We start from the raw sequence: 15273 nt of genomic DNA, 5'->3' as shown, positions 1-15273 counted from the left end.
GTTATTTTGGAATAAAAACCCAACCCTATATTATTTAATCTACATTTGGAATGTCTTTTTAAAATACTGGTAGTTACAAAGCTATCACATTTTACGTCTAGAATTATCATTTGAGCTAATTCTCTTTCTGTTAAGACCCTTTCAGTTCCGTGTTGGTCGGTCATTTGTGTACAACTGTTTGTGACCCCGTGGACTGTAGCCCGCCAGGTTCCTCTGCCCAAGGGATTCTCCAGGCAGGAATACTGGAGTCAAGAGCCATTCCCTTCTCCCGGGGATCAAGACCCTATTTACCAAATAAAATTTTAACATATTTACCACTAACTGCAGGCTTTCACCAACGAGGTTGCCACCAGCTTCTGTAAGGACCTTCACTTTCCTCTGATTTAATGTTTGTCTGTGTCAGGGATTTAATCTTGTTCTATTAATTTGATGACACAGCTCTTAATCCTATTAACCTAACATTGTGAGATTAAGGGTATGGTTTAGAATGTGGTAGGGTCTCGAAATAAACACTAGAGGGCGGGCTGTCTACACGATCAGGAACAGTGACCTTGAGCTACTTTATTTTACACAATTTTTTTTTTAATATGGAATTCTTCATACATTTGCGTGTCATCCTTGTACTGGGGCCTCTGTATTGTTCCAGTGTTTGTATCTGTGTTGCCAAAACAAGCATACACAGATATGTTTGATAAGACTCGTTAAAGCCTTAGAAATATTTTTTAATTTGAAATTTTTTCTATGTATCTTCTTACACAGGCTTCCCAGGTGGTTCAGTGGTAAAAAATCCGCCTGCCAATGCAGGAGACGCTGGTTCCATTCTTGAGTTGAGAAAGTCCCCTGGAGGAGGAAATGGCTATCCACTCCAGTATTCTTGCCTGGAAAATTCCATGGACAGTGGAGCCTGGCAGGCTACAGTCCTTGACGTTTCAAAGAGTCAGACATGACTGAGCACACGTGTATGTGCACGCGCACACACACACACACACCTCTTCGTATATAGGTCAAACAAATTTCTTTGTTGGAAATGTAAGGAACAATATGAAAAAGAGTAAGAAAATGCTTAGATAAAACATTTTGAGATAACTAATAAGGACCTACTGTATTGCACAGGGAACTCTACTCCATACTCTGTGATGACCTATATGGGAATAGAATCTGAAAAAGAGTGGGTATATGTGTACACGTAACTGATTCTCTTTGCTGTACAGCAGAAACTAACACAACATTGTAAAACAACTATACTCCAATAAAAATTAATTTTAAAAACATTCTGAAGATTATTTACATAGTTGTTTGGCATTTTAAAAAACATATGCAAACATTTTAACTAGATGAAATGATAACATCTAGCCTATAAAGAGTGTAATAGGTGAGCATTTCACTACAATATACTCATTGATTAGCTGAGCTAAAAATTCAGCAAATGATTCTTCTAAAAACAATTAGAGAGTCACCATAGCAGCTACTGTAGTCTGGGTCTCTGGCTACTGAAATCTCAAGATTGTCTTGGGGTCCCTTTTCCAAGTTTGGAGGGATTCCACTTATTGATGCTTATTGATTGGACTTATTGATCACTACTTATTAATGTGATGCTCGGTACTTTTCAGCAGGTCACACTGACTGTTCTAAACTGACTCACCTGCCTTTTGGGGCCCTTAGAAGTTGACCCTTGTGTCTGAGCAACCTGCAGTCTGGAGTTTATCTCTGCTCTGCTTGGACACGGGGATAGGGAATTATAAGACACACCAGAAGTCTTGTCCACATCTCATTTAGCTGTCTTGTGTGTGTGCTAGGTCGCTTCAGTCATGTCCAACTCTTTGTGACCCTATGGACTGTAGCCTGCCAGGCTCCTCTGTCCATGGGGATTCTCCAGGCAAGAATACTGGAGTGGGTTGCCATTTCTTACATCAGGGATCTTCCTAACCAAGCAATTGAACCCAAGTCTCCTGCACTGGCAGGCAGGTTTTTTACCACTTGAGAAGCCCTTAGCTGTCTTAACTATCTGGCAATTCTCAATATTAGTTGAAAACCTCTTAACTCTGCTAGAAAACAGATCAGCTCAAAGCAAAATCTAAACTATTATTATGTTAAGAAGCCTCATGTCACTTTTGAGCAAATCTAAACCACCCCTACAAACAGATGTGTCTTACTCTGAGAGGTGATCACATGGCCAAAGGAAGAAGCAGCACTTGGGGTCTTTTTCTCAGGAAGACAAGAGTCCAGTTCTGGGAAAGTCAATCCTAGGAAATTGTGCAGCATCAGTGCCAGCTCTGACTCTGAGAACCTTTCTTGTTACTTTTCTGTTGTCCAAATTTGGACTCACTTGAAGTCATGGCTGGACTCTACATGCTTTTTCCGTTGTTTTTTTTTCATGTTGTTGTTTTGGCCTCATGGCATGTGGGATCTTAACTCCTGGACCAAGGATCGAACCGGCACTCCCTGTATTTGAAAGTGAAGTCTTAACCATTAGATTACCAGGGAAGTCCCAACAAGCTCACATTTTGTTAAAAATGAAACTAATGTTTAGGAAGACTGGTGGCTCATTCTCTAGTGGCAGGTTTTTTTTCCTATGTATTCCATCAGTTCAGCTCAGTTCAGTTGTTCAGTCGTGTCCAACTGTGTGACCCCATGGCCTGCAGCAAGCCAGGCTTCCCTTTCCATCACCAACTCGCGGAACTTGCTCAAACTCATGTCCATCGAGTTGATGATGCCATCCTACCATCTCATCCTCTGTCATCCCCTTCTCCTCCTGCCTTCAATCTTTCCCAGCATCAAGATCTTTTCCAATGAGTTCACTCTTTGCATCGGATGGCCAAAAAGTATTGGAGCTTCAATTTCAGCATCAGTCTTTCCAATGAATATTCAGGATTGATTCCCTTTAGGACTGACTGGTTTGATCTCCTTGCAATCCAAGAGACTCTCAAGAGTCTTCTCTAATACCACAGCTCAAAAGCATTGATTCTTCAGTGCTCAGCCTTCTTTATGGTCCAACTCTCACATCCATACATGACTACTGGAAAAACCATAGCTTTGACTAGATGGACCTTTGTTGGCAAAGTAATGTCTCTGCTTTTTAATATGCTGTCTAGGTTGATCATAGCTTTTCTTCCAAGGAGCAAGCGTCTTTTAATTTTATGGCTGCAGTCACCATGTTTCCCGTTTAAGTGTAATTTCCGAGAACAGAACTTTATTGCTTATTAGTACTAATTACTTTTAAAATATCCCGAAACTTCCAAACAGTTTCTTCCTCTAGTTATTTCATCTGTTTTCACAGCTGTTATTTTGTTAAGATTAGACAACACTTGACGCAAATCTGGTTACTTTCATAATTATGACATCACTATGTTCAAGATTTAAGTGGGGTGTAAAATATTATATTAATAACTAGTAGGTTGGTAACTTTCCCAGATGGCGCTAGTGGTAAAGAACCTGCCTGCCAGGGCATGAAACATAAGAGGTGTGGGTTGGATCTCTGGGTTGGGAAGATCCCCTGGAGGAGGGCATGATAATCCACTCCAGTATTCTTGCCTGGAGAATCCCATGGACAGAGGAGCCTGGCAGTCTACAGTCCACAGGGTTGCAAAGAGTCAGACTGAAGCAACTCAGCACGCTGCATGCAAAGCTTGGTAACTAAGGACACCTAGAAGCAAGGTAATCTTAATCAAGGACAACAAAAAGATGCACAGGATATTCACTGAGAAATGGAACAGTCAGACAGATGGACTTGAACAGGTCAGGCTTGGACAGAGCGTCTTCCATGTGTGGCTGTAATGAACCTGCTACTATGTCATCCCTGATTAGACTGGCCCACCCTGCCTCTGGCACAGCCGGACAACTTCTGGGCTTCCCCTTGGGTACCTATTTGGCAGAGAGCAGGCCGAGAAGCCTGTGTCATCCGTGCTGATTCCTCTGTGGAGCCCAGATCCAGGATACAATGCCAGCGGTCCCTGGAGTCGTGCAGCCTGGCAGGGGTGGGTCCTGTGCATGAGCTGGGGCTTACTGTCTTGCACAGGAAGGAGGGTGAAGTCAGTGCATTCCCCACAACTTGGATTCTCTCATGAGTCAAACAACATACTCCTGCTTGGGAGGGAGTGTTACTCTGGTAGAACACACACAGACACACACACACACACATCTCACACACCCCAAGAAGGGAATGCCTAAGAGAAAATAAAAGACAAAAACATAAAGAGTCAAATACATGATTTATGTAGATTGTAATGAAACCATGGAGCTTCCCAGGTGGCTCAGTGGTAAACAAACTGCCTGCCAATGCAGCAATGTGGGTTAGAGCCCTGGGTCAGGAAGATCCTCTGGAGAAGGAAATGGCAACCCACTCCATGGACAGAGGAACCTGGAGGGCTACAGTCCATGGGGTTGCAAAGAGTTGGATGTGACTTAGTGATTAAACAACAATGAAATCATGGGTAATCATTAGTTAAATCCATTTCACCTGCCTTCACTAATCAAGGTCTTTTTAAGACTTTCACGTCCTCCAAGCAGCACGCAGCCTAAGCAGTAAGATGTTTGCCGGAGTTGTTTCCCAGGGACTTGGAGTCAGCTGTGTCCAGTTGGAGAGAGCTGGTTAAGACTAGTTAGGACCACCAATCCTCCAACTGGCATGCATAGTGTCCAGTTGGCGACCTTTTGATGGCAGAGGGCCAAAAATTCCACCCTTGGGTCATGCTAAGCGCCTCCATTTTTGAATGTGCCAAGGCCTTCACAGGCACAGTAATGATTCCCAGGGACTTGGAGTCAGCTGTGTCCAGTTGGAGAGAGCTGGTTAAGACTAGTTAGGACCACCAATCCTCCAACTGGCATGCATAGTGTCCAGTTGGCGACCTTTTGATGGCAGAGGGCCAAAAATTCCACCCTTGGGTCATGCTAAGCGTCGCCATTTTTGAATGTGCCAAGGCCTTCACAGAACAGTAATGATTCTCACACCTTTCCCCAAGCACCTTTTCTCGTGATCCCTAGGTTCCTCAGACCATCCTGTTTCTTTATCCTTTATCCCCCAAGGACCCCAAGCCCATTGCACCCCAAAAGGGGGCTGATCTGGGAGTTGTTCTCCCATCTTCTCACTTGACTGCTTTGGCTTGTGTGAATGTCAGGAGAAATGAACTTGGTTCAGCAACAATAGTAATAATTAAATTCACTAGCTCTCTTTCCTTCCCTCTCTTCTTTCCTTCCTTCCTCCCTTCTTTGCTTTCTTCTTTCTTTATCTTCCCTTATTCAGTCATTCATGTAATAAAGATATAATTCACATTAAAAAGCAACAGTTTAGACGTAGAGTGTAAATAATTCTTTAAAAATTTGTCCTCTTCGTGGACAAATGTTGACTAGCTCACTAACAGAGAGGACAAGTGGTGAAGTACAAAGTTCACTAATTTAAGAACCAGGTTCCAGGGACTTCCATGGTGGTCCAGTGGTTAAGCAGTAAGATGTTTGCCCGAGTTTTTCTCCAGGGACATGGAGTCAGCTGTGTCCAGTTGGAGAGAGCTGGTTAAGACTAGTGAGGACCACCAACCCTCCAACTGGCAGGCGTAGTTAATCCACCTTTGAATGCAGGGGACACAGGTTCGATCCCTGGTCCAGGGAGATTCCACATGCCACGGAGCAACTAAGCTCAGGTGCCCCAAGTACTGAAGCCCTCTTGTCCTAGAGCCCAGGCTCCACAATGAGAGAAGCCGCTGCAATGGGGAGCCCGGGCACCACAGCTAGAGAGCAGTCCCTGATCGCCTCAACTAGAGAAAGCCTGCTTAGCAACGAAGACCCAGCACAGCCAAACATAAATAAACAAATAAGAGTTAGCCATTAAAAAAAAAAAAAGGAATTAGGTACCATCAAAATTCTCACCACTGTGGGCTCTGGATTTCACTGTGTCTTCACCCAAAAATGAGAAATTATTGGAAGAAATATTCTGAACTGGTACTCCCAGGTCTTAGTTTCTGTGATTCTTATTTATTTATTCTCATCAAGCTTCAACATACTTTGAGTCAATCTGTAAAATAACACATCACAGCCACTTTATCATCCATATAGAGTTGCTGAACAGATCAAATTAGTTAATATGAGTGAAAATGATTTATTAAGCCTTAGAGTACAATGTAAGTGGAAGGCTGACCAACAGCCTCCTTTAAAAATTCAAACTAAATCAAAAGGTTATTTTAGGCTCATGTTACATAGGCAGCAAAAGTAGGCACTGAATCCTGATTTCAAAATCTTTCATGAAAAACAGTAACCTTGAATATAAGGTGAAGAAATTATATCGCATTTAACCTCATCATAAAATCAGAATTTATCTGTATGGACCAGCACCAGATAGATTTAATTATGGTTTTCCAGTAGTCATGTATGGATGTGAGAGTTGGACCATAAAGTCATGTATGGATGTGAGAGCTGAAGAATTGATGCTTTCCAGTTGTGGAGCTGGAAGACTCTTGAGAGTCCCAAGGACCGCAAGGAGATCAAACCAATCAATCCGAAAGGAAATCAACCCTGAATATTCATTGCAAGGACTGATGCTAAAGCTGAAGCTTTAATGCTTGATGCGAAGAGCTGATGGCATTACTGACTCAATGGACGTGAATTTGAGCAAACTCTGGGACACAGTGGAAGACAGAGGAGCCTGAAGTGCTACAGTCCATAGAATTGCAAAGAGTCGGATGCAACTTAGCAACTGAACAACACAAGGAATGGGCTGAGCCCAACCAACCCACTCTAGGCCCCATGCCGAGTTCTGTCTTCATCTCTTTCGCAGTATTTTCAGAGTGCCAGCTGTGTACCAGGCACATTATCAAACATTAGAAACCTGCCTGGTCCTCTTTCTGTTCCTCTCCCTCTGTCCTGGCCTTACATGTTTATATTTCCCAGGATTTTCTTCTTGTGGAAAATGTCAGGCCACTTTGTTTGGCTGATATGACCCGGAACCTCAAACACTCACAGCCAGCCTTCTACTGGCTGCCTCTTGAATCATGTGGCCCACTGGGATTTCAGACTCAACCATTCCTAATCCAGCTTTTTCTTCTCAAGCTCGCCTTACCGTGGGCTCCCTGTCACCAGATCCAGATGTTTGGGAATTATCCCAGACTTTGCTCTCATCTTGCATCCAGGAGCCAACGCAAGCAGACTGCCAGACTATGTATTGTATCTGCTATGCTATGCTATGCTAAGTCGCTTCAGTCGTGTCCGACTTTGTGCGACCCCATAGACGGCAGCCCACCAGGCTCCCCTGTCCCTGGGATTCTCCAGGCAAGAACACTGGAGTGGGTTGCCATTTCCTTCTCCAATGCATGAAAGTGAAAAGTGAAAGTGAAGTCGCTCAGTCATGTCTGACTCTTAGCAACCCCATGCACTGCAGCCTACCAGGCTCCTCCGTCCATGGGATTTTCCAGGCAAGAGTACTGGAGTGGGGTGCCATTGCCTTCTCTGATGTATTGTATCTGGGTTCATGGAATGTCAAAACTCATGTGAGTTCCTGGCTCGAGAGAATTTATTAGTGATAAATTAAAGCATGTAGAGGGTGGCAGAGGATGAGATGATTGGATGGCATCACTGACTCAATGGACATGAGTTTGAGCAAACTCTGGGTGATGGTGAAGGACAAGGAAGCCTGCAGTCCATGGGGTCACAAAGAGTCAGACAGGACTTAGCGACTGAACAACAAAACATGTAGAGATCAGCAGACCATCAGAGCAAATGAGCAAAATTATACATAATTGAAAAGCAAGTTTTTATTTAAATTCTGACTACGTTATTATGACCCTTGTAAATAAGTTTTAATTTGGTTCTTGATCTCCATGGCAACAGGATGGGCAAAATATCATGCTATTTGGGGACAGCTGTAGCCTATGCTGGGCTTCCCCCATGACTTAGTGGTTAAGAATCCACTTACAATGCAGGAGCCACAGGAGACACAGGTTCGATCCCCGGTTCGGAAAGATCCCCTGGAGGAGAGCATGGCAACCCACTCCAGTATTCTTACTTGGAAAATCCCATGGTGAGAGGAGCCTGGCAGGCTTCAGTCCATGGGGTCGCAAAGAGTTGGACACGACTGAGGCGACCTAGCATGCAGGCACGGATGTAGCCTATGCTAATGATCTGTGGAGGAATAAATCATTGTATGGATTGAATAGTACATTTCAACCTTGTCTTCTGATCCATAATTGCCAAAGTAATCCAAAGTACAATTTAAATAATAAAGTACAAACAGGAATATATAAGTAATACAATAAATCACTTGACTTGTTACCTGAGCAAATTCAACTTTTTCTATATGGAAACAAAAAAGAACTCTTCCAGTGTACTGACTGTAAATTTTTGGAAGAAGAAGACAATACAACTAAAATATTAAAATTGGGCCAAGAAATTATACATGGTTATTGCCAGATTTTCATCTGAAAGGAGGCAACAGACTTGCCAGGATGAATTATCCTTATTTGACTATTAAAAAAAAGTGTGATGCTGGAAGGCAAAAAGACTAGGGAATATTTTGGGGTTATGTGTAAATTTATTTAAAAGTAGCCTTTTAAAAAAACAGAAGAAAAGTAAAAGAAACTATCCTGGAATTATTGTGAAGTAGGTGATGTAAAATATTATGCATGTTATCCTGAAATGTGTTCTTTATCACTTTCTAAACTTTCTATGTGTAGAATGCTCTTTTCTTCAAATTAGAACTTATTTTAAAACTCTTTGGGGAGCACTGATACAATTGGGCTTCATAATAATAGCTACAGAAGAGGAGCTGGAAGGACTTCCCTGGTGGTCCAGTGGCTAAGACTCTGCTCCCAATGCAGGGGGCCCAGGGTTCAATTCCTGGTCAGGAATCTAGAGTCTCACATCCCACAGTTAAGAGTTCTCATGCTTTGTTTGCATGCCACAACTAAAACCCCACATCCTGCAACTAAGACTAAGCGCAAACTAAATAAATAAATAGTTAAGAAAAGAACAGGAGCTTGAACAACTAACGAAACAGAATTTGTAAAACATCAGAAGCAAACTAAATAAATAAATAGTTAAGAAAAGAACAGGAGCTTGAACAACTAACGAAACAGAATTTGTAAAACATCAGAATTTTAAAAGTGCCAGACCAGAACAAAGACCATTTAAAATTTATTTGAATATTTAAAATGATTCTACTGAGCACTGTTGGGTCTTGACAATATAAAGATGTTGTCAAGTTTTAGTTTAGAATTTTAAACTCATGGTTTGCTTATCTTAAATTGTTTTATTTTAAAGATGCCATTTGATTATTAATAAAGTATATATAGGGGGCTTCCCTGATAGCTTAGTTGGTAAAGAATCTGCCTGCAATGTAAGAGACCTGGGTTTGATCCCTGGATTGGGAAGATCTTCTGGAGAAGGGATAGGCTACCTAGTCCAGTATTCTGGCCTGGAGAATTCCATGGACTGTATAGTCCATGGGGTTGCAAAGAATTGGACACGATTGAGCGACTTTCACTTTCAAAGTATGTGTATATATATATATACACATATATATACACATATATGTATAATAACACACACACATATATGTATAATAACATACACAGATGAAACAAAAGAAACCCTTTTTGTAGTGCTTGGTGGCTGCATGTACATTGGGGCTCATTTTTCACTAATAATGCTCGGCTTCATCCCCTCCAGCTGGTCACAGCATATCCATTCTCGCAAATTTGTTCACTCAAAAAGCGTCTAGGTTGTACACAGTTGTTCATAGCAGCTTTGTTCATAATAACCCCAAACTGGAAACTATCCATGTGCCTTTCAGTGGGTTCAATGGGTTGAACAAACACTGGTACACCAATGACATGGAATACTACTGAGCAAAAAAAAAAAAGAGTGGAATATTGATGCATGCAACTTGGATGAGCCATAAGTAAATAAATTATGCTGAATGGAAAGAAGTCAATCCCCAAAGGATCCACAGCACTCCATTTATGTAACATTCACGAGATGCCACAGTTACAGGTGAAGAACAGACTAGTAGTTTTCAGGAATTAGGGATGGCAGATGGAGGGGGCTCTCAGGAGGTAGCATGATGTTTTGAGTTTGTTTAATATGTGTGGCTACGTTACACATATGATAGAATTACATAGAGACACAGACATGCACATGAGTGTGTATAACAGATGAGAACTGAAGACACTGAATTATATTAATGACAACTCCTTGGTTTTTATATTGTACTATAATAATTGTCAGATATAAACACTGGAGGAGGCTGACTGAGGGGTACATGGTACAAGCTATACATTTTTTGGAAACTTCTGTGAATCTATAATTATTTCAAAAATAAAAATAAAAATAAATTATTTAGGACTTATCTGCACTGTCCTGGGCATTGTCTTCCTTTTTAATTTTCTGTGTATTGAATGTTTGTCCCTCCTCTGCATCTCTACTGCTGCCCTGTTTTAGATCTCCTAAGAGCATGGACTGTTGTTTTACTTATTGTACCTACAATAGTGTTTGGCAGAGAGAGAGAGAGAGAGAGAGAGAGTGTGTGTGTGTGTGTGTGTGTAATGAACAGAATTGCTTAGCATCCTTACATTGCCTGACCCTGGTCTGTCTTTCCACATTATCTCCCTCTGCTTCCTTCTGTATGTGAGTGCTCCAACTGGCTAACAGTTGCCCGAATATATCCTGGTTAGTTTTCTCTCCATGCTAGACATTGCCCCTTCCAGGTCTTTCTCTCACTTATTACTTAACCTTTAGTGTTCAGACCAAGAATCATTTACTTATTCCCATTCTCTGGGCCCTCTTGAATGTGCCCGTCTGTATCACACCACTCTACTTGTGTGTATACCTCTATTGCCTCGCTTACCTTCCTTTATTTCAACAGTTTATTTACCTGTTGACTCAGGATTTGCACAGAAAACAGAAGGCACACTCAGGTGAAATCATGAAACTAACTTTATGAAGAGACTAGTCACAGAAGTCGGTGGAGGTGAGGAAATCGGCGATTGGTTATGGGAGCCCTGTGAGCACTGGAAGCTTGCAGGACAGAGTTACCATCACAGAGAAATGGGCAGAGCTTCAGGCCAAAAGAGCACCTCCCACTGGCTGAACTCAATCAGAATCCACAGAGCCAGACAACCCCAGAGATGCAGCTAATAGAGAACAATCCTTGAATTGTGGAGCAAGGCAGAGAGAGGAAGAGAATGGATCGGGGGAGACGATGGCAAATCAAAAGCAACCAATGCATGTTTTCCTTTCCATTAGATGGAATGTTCCTGAGGGCAGAACTATTTCACATTCATTCTTATTCATTTATTTATTTTTGGTTGTGCTGGATCTTTGCTGGCGCACACAGGCTTTCTCTAGTTGTGGCAAGTGGGGGCTACTCTTCATTGCGGTGCACAGGCTTCTCTTGTTGGGGAGCACAGGCTCTAGGCGTGCAGGCTTCAGAAGTTGTGGGCTCCAGAGCTTGGGCTCAGTAGTTGTGGCTCAAAGGACTAGTTGCTCTGAGGCAGGTGGAATCTTCCCAGACCAGGGACCGAACCTGTGTCCCCTGCATTGGCAGATGGATTCTTATCCACTGCACCATCAGGGGAAGCCCTCTCATTCATTCTTGGAGTTCCAGCACCTAGCACAGGGCCTGGCCCAGGAAAATCATTCAATAAATCCTTGTGGAAGTGAATTACAACTTCAGGGCATGTACTACATTTAACTTAATATTTGTAGGAAGGTAGGCAAACTGTTTACAATCTACTTTCACATGGAACTGTTTTTATACATTTTTTGATATCATATCTGACTTAGATGATAACAGCACAACCAAGACAGAATCCACTGGAAAGGTTAATTTTGGTCGTCTTGCTTTGCTGAGTTCATGCAGCTGAGTCTAATGCAACATGAACCTGGATATAGAAGTATCCATGTGGGGCTATCAGCATGAGACACAAAGCATGAGAACCGCAGCATATTTCAATTAGTGATGCTTGTCTAGTAATTATACAATATTGTCTCCAGATCCTGGTGCCAAATAGGCAATTATGAATAAAAGCTTACAGAGTCAGGCAAGCCAGGTACATTTTTGAGGCATGAAAAAATCCAGGTATTCTATCTAATGATATATATCAGACCATAGGGTAGGGTGACCAACTGTCCTGGTTTGCCTGTGACTGTACTGGATACAGCAAGCTCCAGGAGTTGGTGATGGATGGGGAAGCCTAGCATGCTGCAGTCCATGGGGTCGAAAAGAGTCGACACGACTGAGTGACTGAACTGAACTAAACTGTACTGGATACAGCACTGAAATCCTTTAGTCTGAGAAATCTTCTGCCTCAGGTCACCTGGGACAGTTGATCACCTTACAATTAGGGTTAATTTTAAAATGTAGAATTTTGGACTTCTCTGTTGGTCCAGTGGCTGAGACTCCATACTCCCAATGCAGGGGGCCCAGGTTTGATCCTTGGTGAGGGAACCAGATCCCATATGCTGCAACTAAGAGTTCACATGCCTCAACTTAAAAAAAAAAAAATCCCACATGCCACAACTAAAGATCCCATGTGCTGCTACTAAGACCCAGCACAAATAAATAAACACATATTTTTAAAATTAAAAAATGTAGATTTTGATTCCTCAGGATACAGCTTAACTGAGGCTTTATTTAGAGATGATAAAGCTGTTCTAGCTCTTTGATAGTTATCTTGAGTTTTGTAAAACTTCAAATCTTCTTTGACTGGGATCTGGTAACTTTGCAGATGAATTAATTAAGAAGTCCTAAGAAAAACCCTTCACTGACAGTATTTTCTTAACCCCAAACCTTACAAACAAACTTAATCTAATTAGTTCCTCAGGTGTAAAATCAAAATGTACTCTAGTGTATTTATAGAAATAACAAGTCTGTCTTTCCACTAATTTGCTCACGTTTCTGGATATATTTCTAAACTCCTGGCCAGCTTTCTCTGCAAACTGCAAGTCCCTTGTTCAAATATTCTACGGGAGGAATATGCACCCACAATGATTGTACCAGTGGCTATTTCTAACTTTTGTATTTATTTACCAAGTGAGAAAGTGGTTGAGAACTAGTCAGGACTTTTTGCAGCAAGTCTTCATCCTCAGACTTTTGGCTGAACCGTGGAAACTCAATATGCAATAAAACTGCCTGGTTCTGGAACCAGATAAACTCCTTTTATTAGTGAGAAACTTCATATAGATACTGATTTATGTGTCCTATATAGAAGTACAAAAAAGACTTAGCCAGTGTATAGTATTTATAATTTATGAGAGATTTTCAGGAAAAAAAAAAAAGACAAATGGATTGCCTTGAATCTTCATGGGAAAGGCTAGAGCTACTGAAGCAAATTAAGAAAAAAAAAAAATTCAACTGGGGACTTCCCTGGAGGTCTAGTGGTTAAGGTTTTGCCTTCCAACGCAGCAGATGCAGGTTCAACGCCTGGGTGGGGAGCTAAGACCCCACATACCCTGTGGCCATAAAACCAAAACATAAAACAGAAGCAATACTGTAACAAATTCAATGAAGACTTTAAAAATGGTCCACATCAAAAAAATCTTTTAAAGACTCCAACTACTGTACATACAGTAATAACATGTGAGTGATAACAGGCCCCTTCATAGTTTGCAAATAAGAGGAATAGATAAGCTAGTCACCAAAAGTAAGACTTGCCCATGTGATGTGACATTAGGGAAATAGTTTAATGAATGATTATACTTTAAATAATTATTCATTTTTATAGCTGTGACATTATGCTAATTTTCTGATGGTGACAAAAGTGTCACTGGTATTTTTGGTGCTAAAAATAAATTACTTAAGTAATTTGGGGGGGTATATTTTAAATGAAGGAATTGTGTGGTAAGTGAATTATATCTTTTTTCCTTTCAGTTTTACTGCGATATAATTGAATACAGCACTGTGTATGTTTTAAATATACAGCATAATGGTTTGACTTACATACATCATTATTACAAGAAGTAATGATTACCATAAGAGGTTTAGTTAAAATACATCATCTCATATAGACACAAAATTGAAGATGTAGGAAAAAATTTTCCTCTTGATGAGAACTCTTAGGATTTACTCTATTAATAGCTTTCATATATAACATAAAGCAGTGTTAATTATATTTATTATCTTGTACATTATATCCCTGTTTCCTAGGTGGCTCAGTGGTAAAGAACCCACCTGCAATGCAGGAGACAGGGGTTTGATCCCTGGGTTGGGAATATCCCCTGGAGAAGGAAATGGCAACCCACTCCAGTATTCTTGCCTGGAAAATTCCATGGACAGAGGAGCCTGGTGGGCTATGACCATGGGGTCATAGAGTTGGACATGCCTGAGTAACTGAGCACACACACACATTACATTCCTCATACTTATTTATTTTATAATTGGAAGTTTGTGCCTTTTGATGGTCTTCATCCAATCCTTCCACCCCCAACTTCACCTCTGGTACCCACAAATCTGATCTCTTTTTCTTTGAGCTTGTTTTTAAAGTATATTTGACCTACAATGCTCTGTTACTTCGCAAATCACTGCATAGTGATTTGATCTTTCTATATATTACAAAATGATCATCACCACATCATTTAAATTACTTGAAAAAATCAACTATTTCTAAAGTTTAAAAAAATTGTTTAGGCAACTTAAGTCACTATCACTTGAAAAAACTACAAATAATGAGTTACCTTTTCTTTTTTTAATTTTTTTTTTTTGGTGTGCTGCATGTGGGATCTTAGTTCCCTGATAGGGGATCGAACTCGCATCCCTTGCCTTAGAATCACGAAGTCTTAACCAATCTACTACCAGGGAAGTCCCAAGAGTTATCTTTTTTAAAAAAAATTTTTAATTTTTAACTGTGCTGGGCCTCGGTTGCTGCATGCGGGCCTTCTCCGACTTCGGTGAGTGGGGCCAGTCTCTAGTTGTGGTGCTCGGGCTTCTCGTCGTGGTGACTCTCTTGAGGAGCACAGGCTCTAGGGCGTGGGCTCAGTGGTTGTCGCCTAGGAACTTAGCTGCTCCACAGCATGTGGAGTCTTCCTGGAGCAGGGATCGAACCCATGTCCCTGAGAGCTACCTTAACTGAGCATCTTCCACTGTGTCAGCCACCCGATTAGACATTTTGCGTAGAATTTCATTTAACTCTTTCAACCCTATGATATGAGTATTATTACCAACTCCACTTTGTAGTTAAATAAAAAGGGTAATTTGCCCAATATCACAGAACGGTGAAGGTAGAGAACGAAAATTCTGTCTTACCCAGATCTTTTTGTTCTTTCCACTATCACCCAGCAATCCCACTCCTGGGCATG

The 15273-nt window shown here is 41.3% G+C and overlaps 1 pseudogene; it reads right to left on the bottom strand.

Moving 5' to 3' along the window:
• Positions 1-581: 581 nt before the first annotated feature.
• On the bottom strand, positions 582-672 carry LOC113883075 (annotated as a pseudogene).
• Positions 673-15273: the final 14601 nt, after the last annotated feature.

Source organism: Bos indicus x Bos taurus, chromosome 24 (assembly GCF_003369695.1).
Source record: "Bos indicus x Bos taurus breed Angus x Brahman F1 hybrid chromosome 24, Bos_hybrid_MaternalHap_v2.0, whole genome shotgun sequence".
In the NCBI taxonomy this organism is placed as follows: Eukaryota; Metazoa; Chordata; class Mammalia; order Artiodactyla; family Bovidae; genus Bos; species Bos indicus x Bos taurus.
The sequence above is the reverse complement of the archived record's forward strand: the minus strand, read 5'-3'. Positions and strand labels throughout refer to the sequence as shown.